The sequence below is a fragment of the Lepus europaeus genome, chromosome 9 (assembly GCF_033115175.1).
Source record: "Lepus europaeus isolate LE1 chromosome 9, mLepTim1.pri, whole genome shotgun sequence".
Classification (NCBI taxonomy): Eukaryota; Metazoa; Chordata; class Mammalia; order Lagomorpha; family Leporidae; genus Lepus; species Lepus europaeus.
In genome coordinates this window covers 23,612,687-23,625,031 of record NC_084835.1, presented here as the reverse complement: position 1 = coordinate 23,625,031, position 12,345 = coordinate 23,612,687, and positions in this window count along the sequence as shown.

Sequence of the window (12,345 nt, the reverse complement as noted above, 5' to 3'; positions counted from 1 at the left end):
GTCCCAATTGCTTGACTTCTAATCCAGCTCCTGCTAACGTGCCTGGGAAAGCAGCAGAGGATAGTCTAGGTCCTTGGGCCCCTGAACCCATGTGGAAGACCCAGATGAAGCTACTAGCTTTGGCCAAGGGGAATTAACTAGCAGATGGGAGACACCTCTCTATCTCTCTTTCTCTAACTTTGCCTTTAAAACAAATTTAATTAATTAATTAATTAAAAGGTTAATATAGTATATTTTCCCCAAAGATTACTAATGTTTATTTTATGTAAATAAGGACATTTCAGGAGTTACATTTATATCCCATTGGTGAAATTTCCATTACCTCTGTGTCAAAAATAGGTATTTCTGTAATTAAATTATATGCAAATCCTCATTCATCTAAATACCAGGGAAAGGCCAAAGTCATCTATGAAACAAAAAATTCACCTTCCTTCCTCTACTCTTTGGCCTTTATCTTTTCCCACCCTATTAATAATCTGCTTTTAAGACAGAACCAATAAACTCCATCTTTATTTGCCCGACACAATGAATGACTTAATTTATTACTTTTTTTTTAAAAGATTTATTTGAAAGATAGAGAGGTAGAGAGAGACAGAAAGGTCTTCCATCTGCTTGTTTACTCTCTCGATGGCTGCAACAGGCAGAGCTGTGCTGATCTGAAGCCAAGAGCTTCTTCCAAGTCTCCCACATGGGTGCAGGGACCCAAGGACCTGGGCCATCTCCTACCGCTTTCCCAGGCCACAACAGAGAGCTGGATCAGAAGAGGAGCAGCCATATTGGATACTGGCACTTCAGGCAGGGCTTTAACCCACTATGCCACAGTGCCAGCCCCAATCTATTACTTCTCTCTTTTTTTTTTTTTAAAGATTTTATTTATTATTTATTTGAGAGGTAGAATTACAGACAGTGAGAGAGAGAAACAGAGAGAAAGGTCTTCCTTCCGTTGGTTCACCCCTCAAACGGCTGCCACGGCCAGAACTATGCCAATCTGAAGCCAGGAACCAGGTACTTCCTCCTGGTCCCCCATGCGGGTGCAGGGCCCAAGAACTTGGGCCATCCTCCACTGCCCTCCCAGGCCACATCAAAGAGCTGGACTGGAAGAGGAGCAGCCGGGACTAGAACCCAGTGCCCACACGGGATGCCGGTGCCTCAGGTGGAGGATTAGCCAACTGAGCCACGGTGCCGGCCCCCAATCTATTACTTCTAAGATTAGTTCCTGGGGTTGGTGTTACGCAGCTTGTGACATCCATATCCCATACTGGAATGCCAGTTCAGGTGGCAGCTATTTCATTTCCTGATTTCAGCCTTGCCCAGACTTGGCTGTTGCAGCCATTTGGAGAGTGAACCAGTAGATGGAACATCTCTCTCTCTCAGATTTTATGTTACCATTGTGTTATCAGAAAATATGATTCCATATGTATGATGGAATAATTACATCAAACATCAAAAACTGTCCCAACACAGACCTAGAAACACAAGTTCTGAACAGATATTTCAATGTACTTTTTTAAAAAACATTTATTTGTTTATTTGAAAGGCAGAGTAAGAGAGGCAGAGGCAGAGAGAGAGATCTTCCTTCCAGTGCTTTACTCCCCAGATAGCTGAAATGGCCGGAGCTGGACTGATCTGAAGCCAGGAGCTTCTTCCGGGTCTCTCATGCCAGTCCAGGGGCCCAAGTACTTGGGTCATCTCCTACTGCCTTCCTAGGCCATAGCGGAGAGCTGGATTGGAAGTGGAACAGCTGAGTCTCAAACATGGGCCCACAAGGCGGCACTACAGTTGGAGGCTTTACCCACTACACCACAGCCCTAGCCCTTCAATGTACTTTATTTTATTTTATTTTATTTTATTTTTATTTTTGATAGGCAGAGTGGACAGTGAGAGAGAGAGACAGAGAGAAAGGTCTTCCTTTGCTGTTGGTTCACCCTCCAATGGCTGCCGTGGTAGCGCGATGTGGCCAGCGCACAGCGCTGATCCGATGGCAGGAGCCAGGTGCTTATCCTGGTCTCCCATGTGGGTGCAGGGCCCAAGGACTTGGGCCATCCTCCACTGCACTCCCTGGCCACAGCAGAGAGCTGGCCTGGAAGAGGGGCAACCGGGATAGGATCGGTGCCCCGACCAGGACTAGAACCCGGTGTGCCGGCGCCGCAAGGCGGAGGATTAGCCTAGTGAGCCGCGGCGCCGGCCTCAATGTAATTTTTATATAATTTAATCTTGTTTAAATAAATCAGTTCCTGAAAATTTTCTAGAAACACAGGTGCATTTGGGTTGTTTACGTTTTTATTAATTGGAAGACAAATAGAACTCCCATTTGTTGGTTCAGTCCTCCAGTGCCTGAAACAGGGTTGAAGCCAGGAGTGGGGAACATAATCTATGTCTTTATTTTGTAGGAACCCAATTATTTGAGCTATCACTCAACTCCCAGGGTCTGCATTGGCAAGAGGATGGAGTCAGGAGCCAGGGCTGGGAATAGAACCCAGGCACTTTGATGTAGGACATGGGTTTTCCCCCTCCCCCTCCCCGTCCCCCTTCCCTTTTATTTGAAAAGCTGAAAGGCAGAGTGACAGAGAAAGAGGCAGAGACAACGAGATCTTCCATCTGCTAGTTCATTCCCCAAATGGCTGCAACAGCCGGGATTGGGGTTAGGCCAGGCAGAATCCAGGACCTTTGAACTCTACCCATGCTTCCAACATGGGTAGCAGGGGTCCAAGCACTTGAGCTGCCATCTTCTGCTTTCCCAGGCATGTTAGTGGGAACTAGATCAGAAGCAGAGCAGCTAGGATTCAAACTGGCTCTCCAATATGGGATGCCAGTGTCTCAGGCAGAAGCTTAACCTGTAGTGCCACAATGCTGGCCCCAACGTGGGTGTCTTAATCACTAGGCTAAATATCCACTCCCAGCATTTTGGTCTTTATAACCACTTGTGTTTTTTTTTTTTTTTCACACCAACATTCAAATATGTTTTAAAAATTTTCAATTATCTTTATATACAGAAGATCAATTTAGCATATATTAAGTAAAGATTTCAACAGTTTGTACCCACACAGAAACACAAAGTGTAAAATACTATTTGAGTACTAGTTATAGCATTAAACACCTAATAATAATTGTATATTAATTACAGAGTTCAACCAATAGTTTTAAGTAGAACATAAAAAATACTAAAAGGGTAAAGTATTAAGTTCTTTTTTTTCTTTTTTTGTTTGTTATATAGTTATTATTTTTTTATTTAATAAATGTGAATTTAAAAAGTGCAACTTTTGGCCGGCGCTGTTGCTCAACAGGCTAATCCTCCGCCTTGTGGCGCCGGATCAGCGAGATGCGCCGTCCGCAGCGGCCATTGGAGGGTGAACCAAAGGCAAAAAGGAAGACCTTTCTCTCTGTCTCTCTCTCTCACTATCCACTCTGCCTGTCAAAAAAAAAAAATTACAATTATATTTTTTAAAAAAATTGTTTTAAGTGTGATAATGATATTGTGGTTACTCTGTTGCCCTGTCTTTTAAAGAAATATAATGTTTTTATAGATTTATTTTATTTATTTGAAAGAGAGTTAGAGAGGTCTTCTATCCGCTGGTTCACTGCCCAGATGACTGCAATGGCCGGAGCTGCGCCGATCCGAAGCCAGGAGCCAGGAGCTGCTTCTGGGTCTCCCACGTGGGTGCAGGGGCCAAGGACTTGGGCCATCTTCTACTTCTATCCCAGGCCATAGCAGAGAGCTGGATTGGAAGAGGAGCAGCTGGGACTAGAACCGGTGCCCATATGGGATGCTGGAGCTTCAGGCCAGGGCTTTAACCCACTGTGCCACAGGGCCGGCCCCAATAAATATAATTTTTTAAAAGCAAGAAAATTTAACTATTGGCTGACTACTTTTAATATTAAGAAATTATTCTAAGTATGATATGATATCGTGGGTATATTAAAATAGAGTCCTGAGGCAGGCGTTTGGTGCAGAAGTAACACACTACTTGAGATGCCAGCTTCCCATATCAGAGTGGCTGGGTTTAAGTTCTGGCCTCACTTCCAGTTCTAGCTACCTGCTAATGTACACCTTGGAAGCAGCAGGAGATGCATGGCTCAAGTACTTTGCTGCCACTCATGTGAGAGAATCAGGTTGATTTCTAGACCCCTGGCTTTGGCCCTGTCCAGCTCTGGCTATTGCAAGTACTTGGGGAGTGAACCAGAAGATAGATCTTTCAAATAAATAATACTTGTATTTATATATACATACAATTTAAAAATTTAGCTATTTATTTGAGAAAGTTACAGAGAGACAGGGAGAGACAGAGCTCTTGCATCTGTTGGCTCATTGCCCAGATGGCTGCAATGGCCAGCTCTGGGCCAGGCTGAAGCTAGGAGTCAGGAGCTTCATTGGCTCTCCCAAGTGGGTGGCAGGGGCCAAACATTTGTGGCATCTTCAGCTGATTTTTCTAGACCCTTAGCAAGGAACTGGATTGGAAGTGGAGCCGGTGGGGCTAGAACCAGTGCCCATATGGAATGCTGGCATTGGGGGTGGTGGCTTTACCCATTTGCCACAATGCCTGTCCCTAGACATAAGTTATTTATTTATTTATTTTGACAGGCAGAATGGACAGAGAGAGAGAGACAGAGAGAAAGGTCTTCTTTTTCCGTTGGTTCACCCTCCAATGGCCGCTGTGGCCGGTGCACCGCAGCTGGCGCACTGCCTTGATCCGAAGCCAGGAGCCAGGTGCTTCTCCTGGTTTCCCATGTGGGTGCAGGGCCCAAGGACTTGGGCCATCCTCCACTGCACTCCCGGGCCACAGCAGAGAGCTGGCCTGGAAGAGGAGCAACCGGGACTAGAACCCGGGGTGCCACCACTGCAGGTGGAGGATTAGCCTATTGAGCCATGGTGCCAGCCCTAGACATAGGTTTTAAATGAATAAAATAATCCAATGTCTGTATTTTGTTTCGAAATAATGGAAACGGACTGAAAGAATTGTGGGGGAGAACAGACTGACTAGAAGACTGGAACTCCTTCATCCATTATCTCTACTTTCATATGTTTTTAACAGTCCAGAACAAAAAGTTAATGAATAAATATTTTGTGCTAGTGGACGACTTGCAAAGTTATTACTTCTCGATAGAATTTCTTCCCTACACTCCAGATTCCTATATTCAACTACTGACTTGACATCTCTAATTGGGTGAATAATATGCACTTCAAACTTAACATGTCCAAAGCCAACATCCTCATTCTTCACCCTAAACATCCTCTACTTACTGCTTTCCAGTTTCAATTCATGGTGACTTCATCTTTCAAGGTACTTAAGCTAAAGTCTTAGTCCTCTTGGACTCCTTGTTCTCACACCCTTACATCCAGTCAATCAGCAAACAATTCCTCTAAAATACATCTAGAATCTGATCATTTCTCACTACCTGCTTTCTGGAAACTGTAGGATTGTCGGATAAAATGGGACACTCTGTTAAATTTAAATTTCCCAAATGTTACATGACATACTTGTACTAAAAAATGTTTTACCTGAAATTCAAATTTAACTGGGTGTCATCTATTTTCATTTGCCAAATCTGACATCCCTATTCCACTGTCAGCAGCCTGGATTACTGAAATGCCCTCCTAACCAGTCTCATATTCTACCCTTGTCCTACTTCGGTCTCTTCTCTATCAGTCAGTTCCATTAACCATGAGTCAGATCACATAATCCCTTCACTCACTGTCTGCTCCTCCCTACTGAGAATACAAGCCAGAATTCTCAGATTGTTGTACAGCGTCCTCTGCAATCTCCCCTGAATCCTGCTCTGCCGTCTGTACCCAGTCCACACCTCTTAAACCGCATTCCGCTGTTGCTTGTTCTTGCTGGGCACACATCAGCTTCAAGTCCATTTTGTATGCTGCGCCCTTGATCTGATGCACTCCTCTCTTAGATACCAGCACCATAGGCTGCCCCACCTATATATGTTCTCTCAAATTACTCAACATTGTAACCCTTTGTCAATCATCATGTCCTTCACTTCGTTTTTCTCGACAGCATATTATCTTTCTAATGCACTATATGTTAATTTGTCTTCTGTTCACAACACATATCCACATCTACAGATCATAGTAGTATTTAGCTCTTTGGGGATAAGCATTTTTGTCTGTTCTGTTCACTGTTATATTCCCAGAACCCAGAAACATGCCTGGCACATAGTAGTGCTCAGAAAACATTTGTTAAAGGAGTAAAAGGCCAATAAATTTGCAAACTAAATTAGAACAAGGAAGCAAAATATTTAGAGTATCCATAGATTTAAAATACATTATTTACAATTATTAGTCTTAAGTCTTTAGATTAGGACAGAATTATTATAGATTTTAATAAAAGATGTATATGTAAATATGGAATTCATGATTCATGTTAGCTTCTCTGATAGTTTGAGTTTGTTTCTTCCCTGCATGTACTACAGAAATTATTCCTTTTGGGTCAGGTGTTTGGTGCAGCAGCTTATTAGGTTGTCAAGTTTGAAAAGCTTGCATCCCATATTAGAGAGCCTGGCTTGAGCCCCAACTCCTCTACCACCAATTTAACTTCCTGCTAATGCACCCTGGATGCAGCAAATGATGCTCAAGTACTTGGACCCCTTCCAGTCACATGGGAGACCTGGATGGAATTCCAGGCTCCTGATTTTGGCCTAGCACAGGCCCAGTAGTTGTGGGCATTTGGGGAGTGAATCAGCAGCTGGAAGACCTCTATCTCTATTTCTGCCTTTCAAACAAAGTAAAAATGGAATTTAAAAAAAAAATTCTTTCTAGAATCTAGATTTAGAATCTATGCAATCACTGAATTGTGATCATTATTTTGTGCCATCATTACAATACCTAGATGGTAAGTTCTCTATCATCTTCCATCTCTGTTTATGGTAACAGAAGGAAAGTAATTTCTATGGCCTGTAGCTTGGGGTTTACAATAGTACCCTCTCGTAGCCTTGGAGAAATGTTCCAAGATTTTGAGTGGATTGCTGAAACCTCAGATAGTACTGACCTATAATTTAGCTACTGTTCTATCTTAGCTAAGTAACTGTCACACACTACAACTGTAAACTTTTGCAGTTTGAGGTGCAAGAGTAATACTACAGTGAATTTCTTTTTTATTCTGCATAATTTCACAGAGAAGATTCATTCTTAATATAGATCTAAACTATGTCAGCACATGAATTTTTTTCTTTCCCAACATCAAGAGCTTTCACCTTCCCACAGAAAACACTTTATGGCTTTTCTTTGGCATGTCTGAATTGACAGTATCACTATTTTTTTTTGCTGTAGAGCCATAACTGAGTTATACATGGACTAACTGATCTGATAACTTAGTGACTAGTGGGTAGGTAGCATATACAATATGGATCCAACAAAAAGGATGATTTGTATCCTAAGTGAGACAGAACCAGACAGTGAGAGATTTCATCACGTGACTCAGGCATACAGTTGAAAATCCATCAATTGTTTTTTTCTGGAAATTTCCATGTAATATTTTTGGACCATGAGTCACTGAACTCCCAGAAAAAGATTGAAGGGAGACTAGTGTAATATCTCCCTGGGTTCTAGAACCTAACTTCTTCTTCTTATTTGAAAGACTGAGTTACAGAGAGAGGTAGAGACAGAGGTCTTCCATCCGATGGTTCACTCCCTAGATGGCTGGAGCTGTGCCTGTCCAAAGCCAGGAGCTAGGAGCTTCCTCTGGTCTCCCATGTGGGTGCAGAGGCCCAAGACCTTGGGCCATCTTCTACTGCTTTCCCAGACCATGGCAGAGAGCTGGATTGGAAGAGGAGCAGCCGGGACTAGAACCAGTGCCCATATGTGATGCTGGAGCTTCAGGCCAGGGCTTTTATCTGCTGCATCACAGTGCTGGCCCAAGAGCCTAACTTATTCTTTTTTTTTTTTTTTAAGATTTTATTTATTTGACAGGTAGAGTTACAGAGAGACAGAGAAAGGTCTTCCTTCCATTGGTTCACTCCCCAGTTGGCTGCAATGGTCCGAAGCCAGGAGCCAGGTGCCTCTTCCTGGTCTCCCATGTGGGTGCAGGGGCCCAAGCACCTGGGCCATCCTCCACTCCCTTCCCAGGCCACAACAGAGAGCCGGACTGGAAGAGGAGCAGCCGGGACTAGAACCGGCGCCCATATGGAATGCTGGCACCACAGGCAGAGAATTAACCTACTACGCCACAGCGCCCACCTCCTAATTTATTAAGTGAGTTTTTAATGTGGTTATAGAAAAGTCCATGGTTATAACCTTATTTTTCTCCCCTAGTTAACAAAATTGTGGTAAATACATCATCATCCTCACGAATGTCTAGGGACCACGTGGGGCTTGATGTACTCAGCCTCAGGTCTTTCTGTCTTCTGTGCATTTATCTGTGCGTAGACTTTCAAATTCCCATAGGGTTGGCCGGCGCTGCGGCTCACTAGGCTAATCCTCCGCCTTGCGGCGCCGGCACACCGGGTTCTAGTCCTGGTCGGGGCACCGATCCTGTCCCGGTTGCCCCTCTTCCTGGCCAGCTCTCTGCTGTGGCCAGGGAGTGCAGTGGAGGATGGCCCAAGTCCTTGGGCCCTGCACCCCATGGGAGACCAGGATAAGCACCTGGCTCCTGCCATCAGATCAGCGCGGTGCGCTGGCCGCAGCGTGCCTACCGTGGCGGCCATTGGAGGGTGAACCAACGGAAAAGGAAGACCTTTCTCTCTGTCTCTCTCTCTCACTGTCCACTCTGCCTGTCAAAAAAAAAAAATAATTAATTAATTAAAATTAAAATTAAAAAAAATTCCCATAGGGTAGAAAGCCCATCTGCTGAAGCTCTCCTTGAAGATGCTAGTACAACACTAGTAATGAAGAGGCAAAACCCCGAGGTGAACGAAAACCTAACTGCACACATTAAAAACACTCAAGGGCAGGCTTGCCCCCTCATAGCGCAGCTCCATCCCTCTTAATGCATGAAGGTCCTGGTGTTTGGTGCACCCCCTGGGACGCCTGCATCCCATATCGGTGTGCCTGGCTCCATTTCCTGTTAATGAGCACCCTGGAAGGCAGCAGGTGATGGCCCAAGTACCCGGGTCCCTGACACCCATGAGGGAGACCCGGATGTGGTTCCTAGCTCCTGGCTGTGGCCTGGCTCCAGCGTCTGCTGCTGCAGGCATTTGGGGAGTGAAAAAAGCAGATGGGAAATCTCTCCCTCACTCGCTCTGCTCTTCAAATAAATATAGGAATTCAATGGTCAATAAATAAAGGGAGCGTGGAAGGGAAGGAACAGTTGCATGCACTCAAGGAAGGCAGGGCCGAGGGCCAGGTGGACACGGAAGGCAGCCAGTGGAGAGGCCGCCCTGAGGGACACGGCGCCGCCCCCAGCCTCCCGGCGAGGCTCTTCCAAAGACCGGTCCAGCTCCTTCAGTCTCTCCCTGGCCCCCGCCACGGCCGCCTCAGCCAGAGCAGCCAGCTCCCCACCTCCACCTCCAGTCTCTCAGGCGAAACTCTGAGCAGCTAGACTAAATCGTTCCGGGGTCTATTCCAGATTTTTCCCTAATAATCAAAGATAAGTCCCAGGGGCCTTCCTGGGGTCCCGGGGGGAGCCGCCAGGTCCAGGAGCGCGGCGCCCCGCGAATCTGAGGAGAACCGCCCTCTGAGGACGAGCGCCGAGGTCGAGTCTCCTTGGGGAACCAGACTTGCCTACCGCCTCAGCGCGGCGGCCAGGGACTCCCGAGGCCGAGTCCCGAACCTGTCCTCACCACAGCCGCGTTCAGCTCCCCAGCTCACACCCCTCCCGTCCCCACCTCTGACGGCCGGTCCCGCATTCCAGGTGGCCTCTTCCCGCCTCAGGTGCCACCGCACGCGCGGCCCCGCCCCCAGGGCCCGCTCTGACCAATGGGGACTCCGCCCGGCCCCCGGGGCCCCGCCCCCGCTGCGGCACCCCAGCTAACAGTTTTAACGGTCCTAACGGTCCTAGCAGTGTTAGCCTTCGGATTCCAGGACCTACCTCGCCACACCCAGCCCACGAGCATCCCCCCGGGATGTGCCCTCATATCCTAGCCCTCACACCTCTCAGGGCAGACGCCCTCACTGTCGCTGCACCCCAGTGCAAGTATGGAAAACAGGGAGGCCCTGAGCCCAAGGAACCGCAAGGAGCCGCCCGTGGGCTGAGGTGATTGATGGGTGCGAGGGCAGGGCGCGGGGAGGAGCTGGAAGAGGCGGCTCGGACGGAGACCCCGGACCAGCCCAGAAGGAGCGGAGGCGAGGAGGCTCGAGGCAGGGACAGCAGGTGCAGGGCGGGAAGGCTCTGTTTTGCTTCTGATGGCTATAGACGACTTTGAGGGCAATGAAATGGGATGAAGTCGCCAGTGAAAGGAGTATGACAGAAAAGAGATAGGATTGAGCCAGGATGCACACAGCTAGTTTAGGGGCCTGTGAGGTGCAGAGAAAGCAGACAAAAAGCCAGAGAGAGCTGCCAAGGCCCCGGGAGGGACCGGGAGAGTGAGGTGCCCTGAAAGTACCTCACAGAGGAAGGGGAAATCCGCTGTGACAGACGCTGCTGATGTGTCACGGAAGATTTCATGATTGGTGACCCTGACAGGAGCAGTTTTGGTGGTGTAGTGAGGACCAACATCCGATGGTGTGTGGTTGCAAAGGCCAGGAGGAGCGATTTGGTATATCCATGCAATGGAAAACTACCAGCAATAGAGAGGGATGGCCGACGGATACACAGATTAATAGGGGTAAACCTCAAAATAACTGTGCTGAGGGAAAGCCAGACACAAAAGAACACATACAGTATGGCTTCATTTATATAAGATTCTATATATATATATATATATATATATATATATATATATATAGATTCTATAATTCAAAATATAGCAACAAAAAGCAGAACAGCGCTTGCCTGAGAGAAATGAGTGTCATAGTAAAGGACTGCCAACGGGCAGAAAGAAATTTAAGGGTGACAGGTAGGTTTGCTATCTTGATTGTGGTGATGTTTCTAGGTGTATGGTACACATATCTCAAAGAGTATCAAGTTGTACACTTTTAATAATATGTTATTTATAGGGTGTTAGTCATATCCATATAAGGCTTTAAAAATAAGAACTGTAGAGTTGGAACCCCATTCTTCCCCTCCCTTGATACCCCATATGACACTCTTTTCTCCCCTCCGCAGGTGATTTTTATACTGAGATTGTTTGCTCATCCCTATGCAATACTTTATACTTGATATAGAACACTATTTTGCATGTTTGTTTCATTTTATAAATGGTATACTTCTTTTATACACAGAGCGAGAGGGAGAGACAGAAGGAGAGGTCGTCCATCTGCTGGTCCACTCCCCAAATAGCTACAATGGCTGGGACTGGGCCAGACGGAAGCCAAGAGCCAGGAGCTTCTTCTGGGTCTCCCATGTGCATGCAAGGGCCCAAGCACCGGGCCATCCTCCACTGCCCTCCCAGGTGCATTAGCAGGGAGCTGGATTGGAAGTGGAGCAGCCAGGACATGAACTGGCATCCATATGGGATACTGGTGCTATAGGCCATGGCTTAACATGCTATGCCACAACACTGGTCCAATGATATACTTTTCAAATTTTTGGAAGGATTATTTATCTGAAAAACAGCTCTTCCATCTGCTGGTTTACTCTTAAAATGACCATAATAAGTTTCCTTCTGCTCCATGCCAAAGCCAGGAGCCAGGAACTCCATCTGGGTCTCCTTCATGGGTGACAAGGGCCCCAAGCACTTGAGCCATCTTTTCGGCTGCCTTTCAAAGCACATTAGCAGGGAACTGGATCAGAAGCTGAGCAGCTGGGACTTGAACCATTCTGATACAGGATGCTGGTGTTGAAAGTAGCAACTTAATCCAATGCACCACAATGCTTGCACTTAAATGATATATTTTGTACATATCTTTTTTACTTATCTTTCTGGTTTATCTCTGTGAATTCAGGTATCTGTAGCCCATTCATAGTATTTCATTCTCCAGTGTTTCATTTAGTGGCTATTGTTTATTTTCATCATTTTCCTGTGGGTAAACCCTCAGACTACTCTGTTTTTCCCCCTACACAAGTTGAGCCTCCATAATCCAAAAATCCAAAATCTGAGATGCTCCCAAATCCAAAAGTGTTTTGAGTTCCAACATGGAACATATGTGTAACCAGCTGACGCGAGCTCTGGTTCCTCAAATGCCTGCAGCAGCTCCCCTCACCCTGAGTTGGGACTGATTCTAGGAGGCAGAAACTCAACCCAGGTCCCGCATGTGGATGACTGGAAGCAAACCCTCACCCCAGCTGAACTTTTTTATTTTAAATTTTTTAAAAATTATTTGACAGAGAGCCGGCGCCGTGGCTTAACAGGCTAATCCTCCGC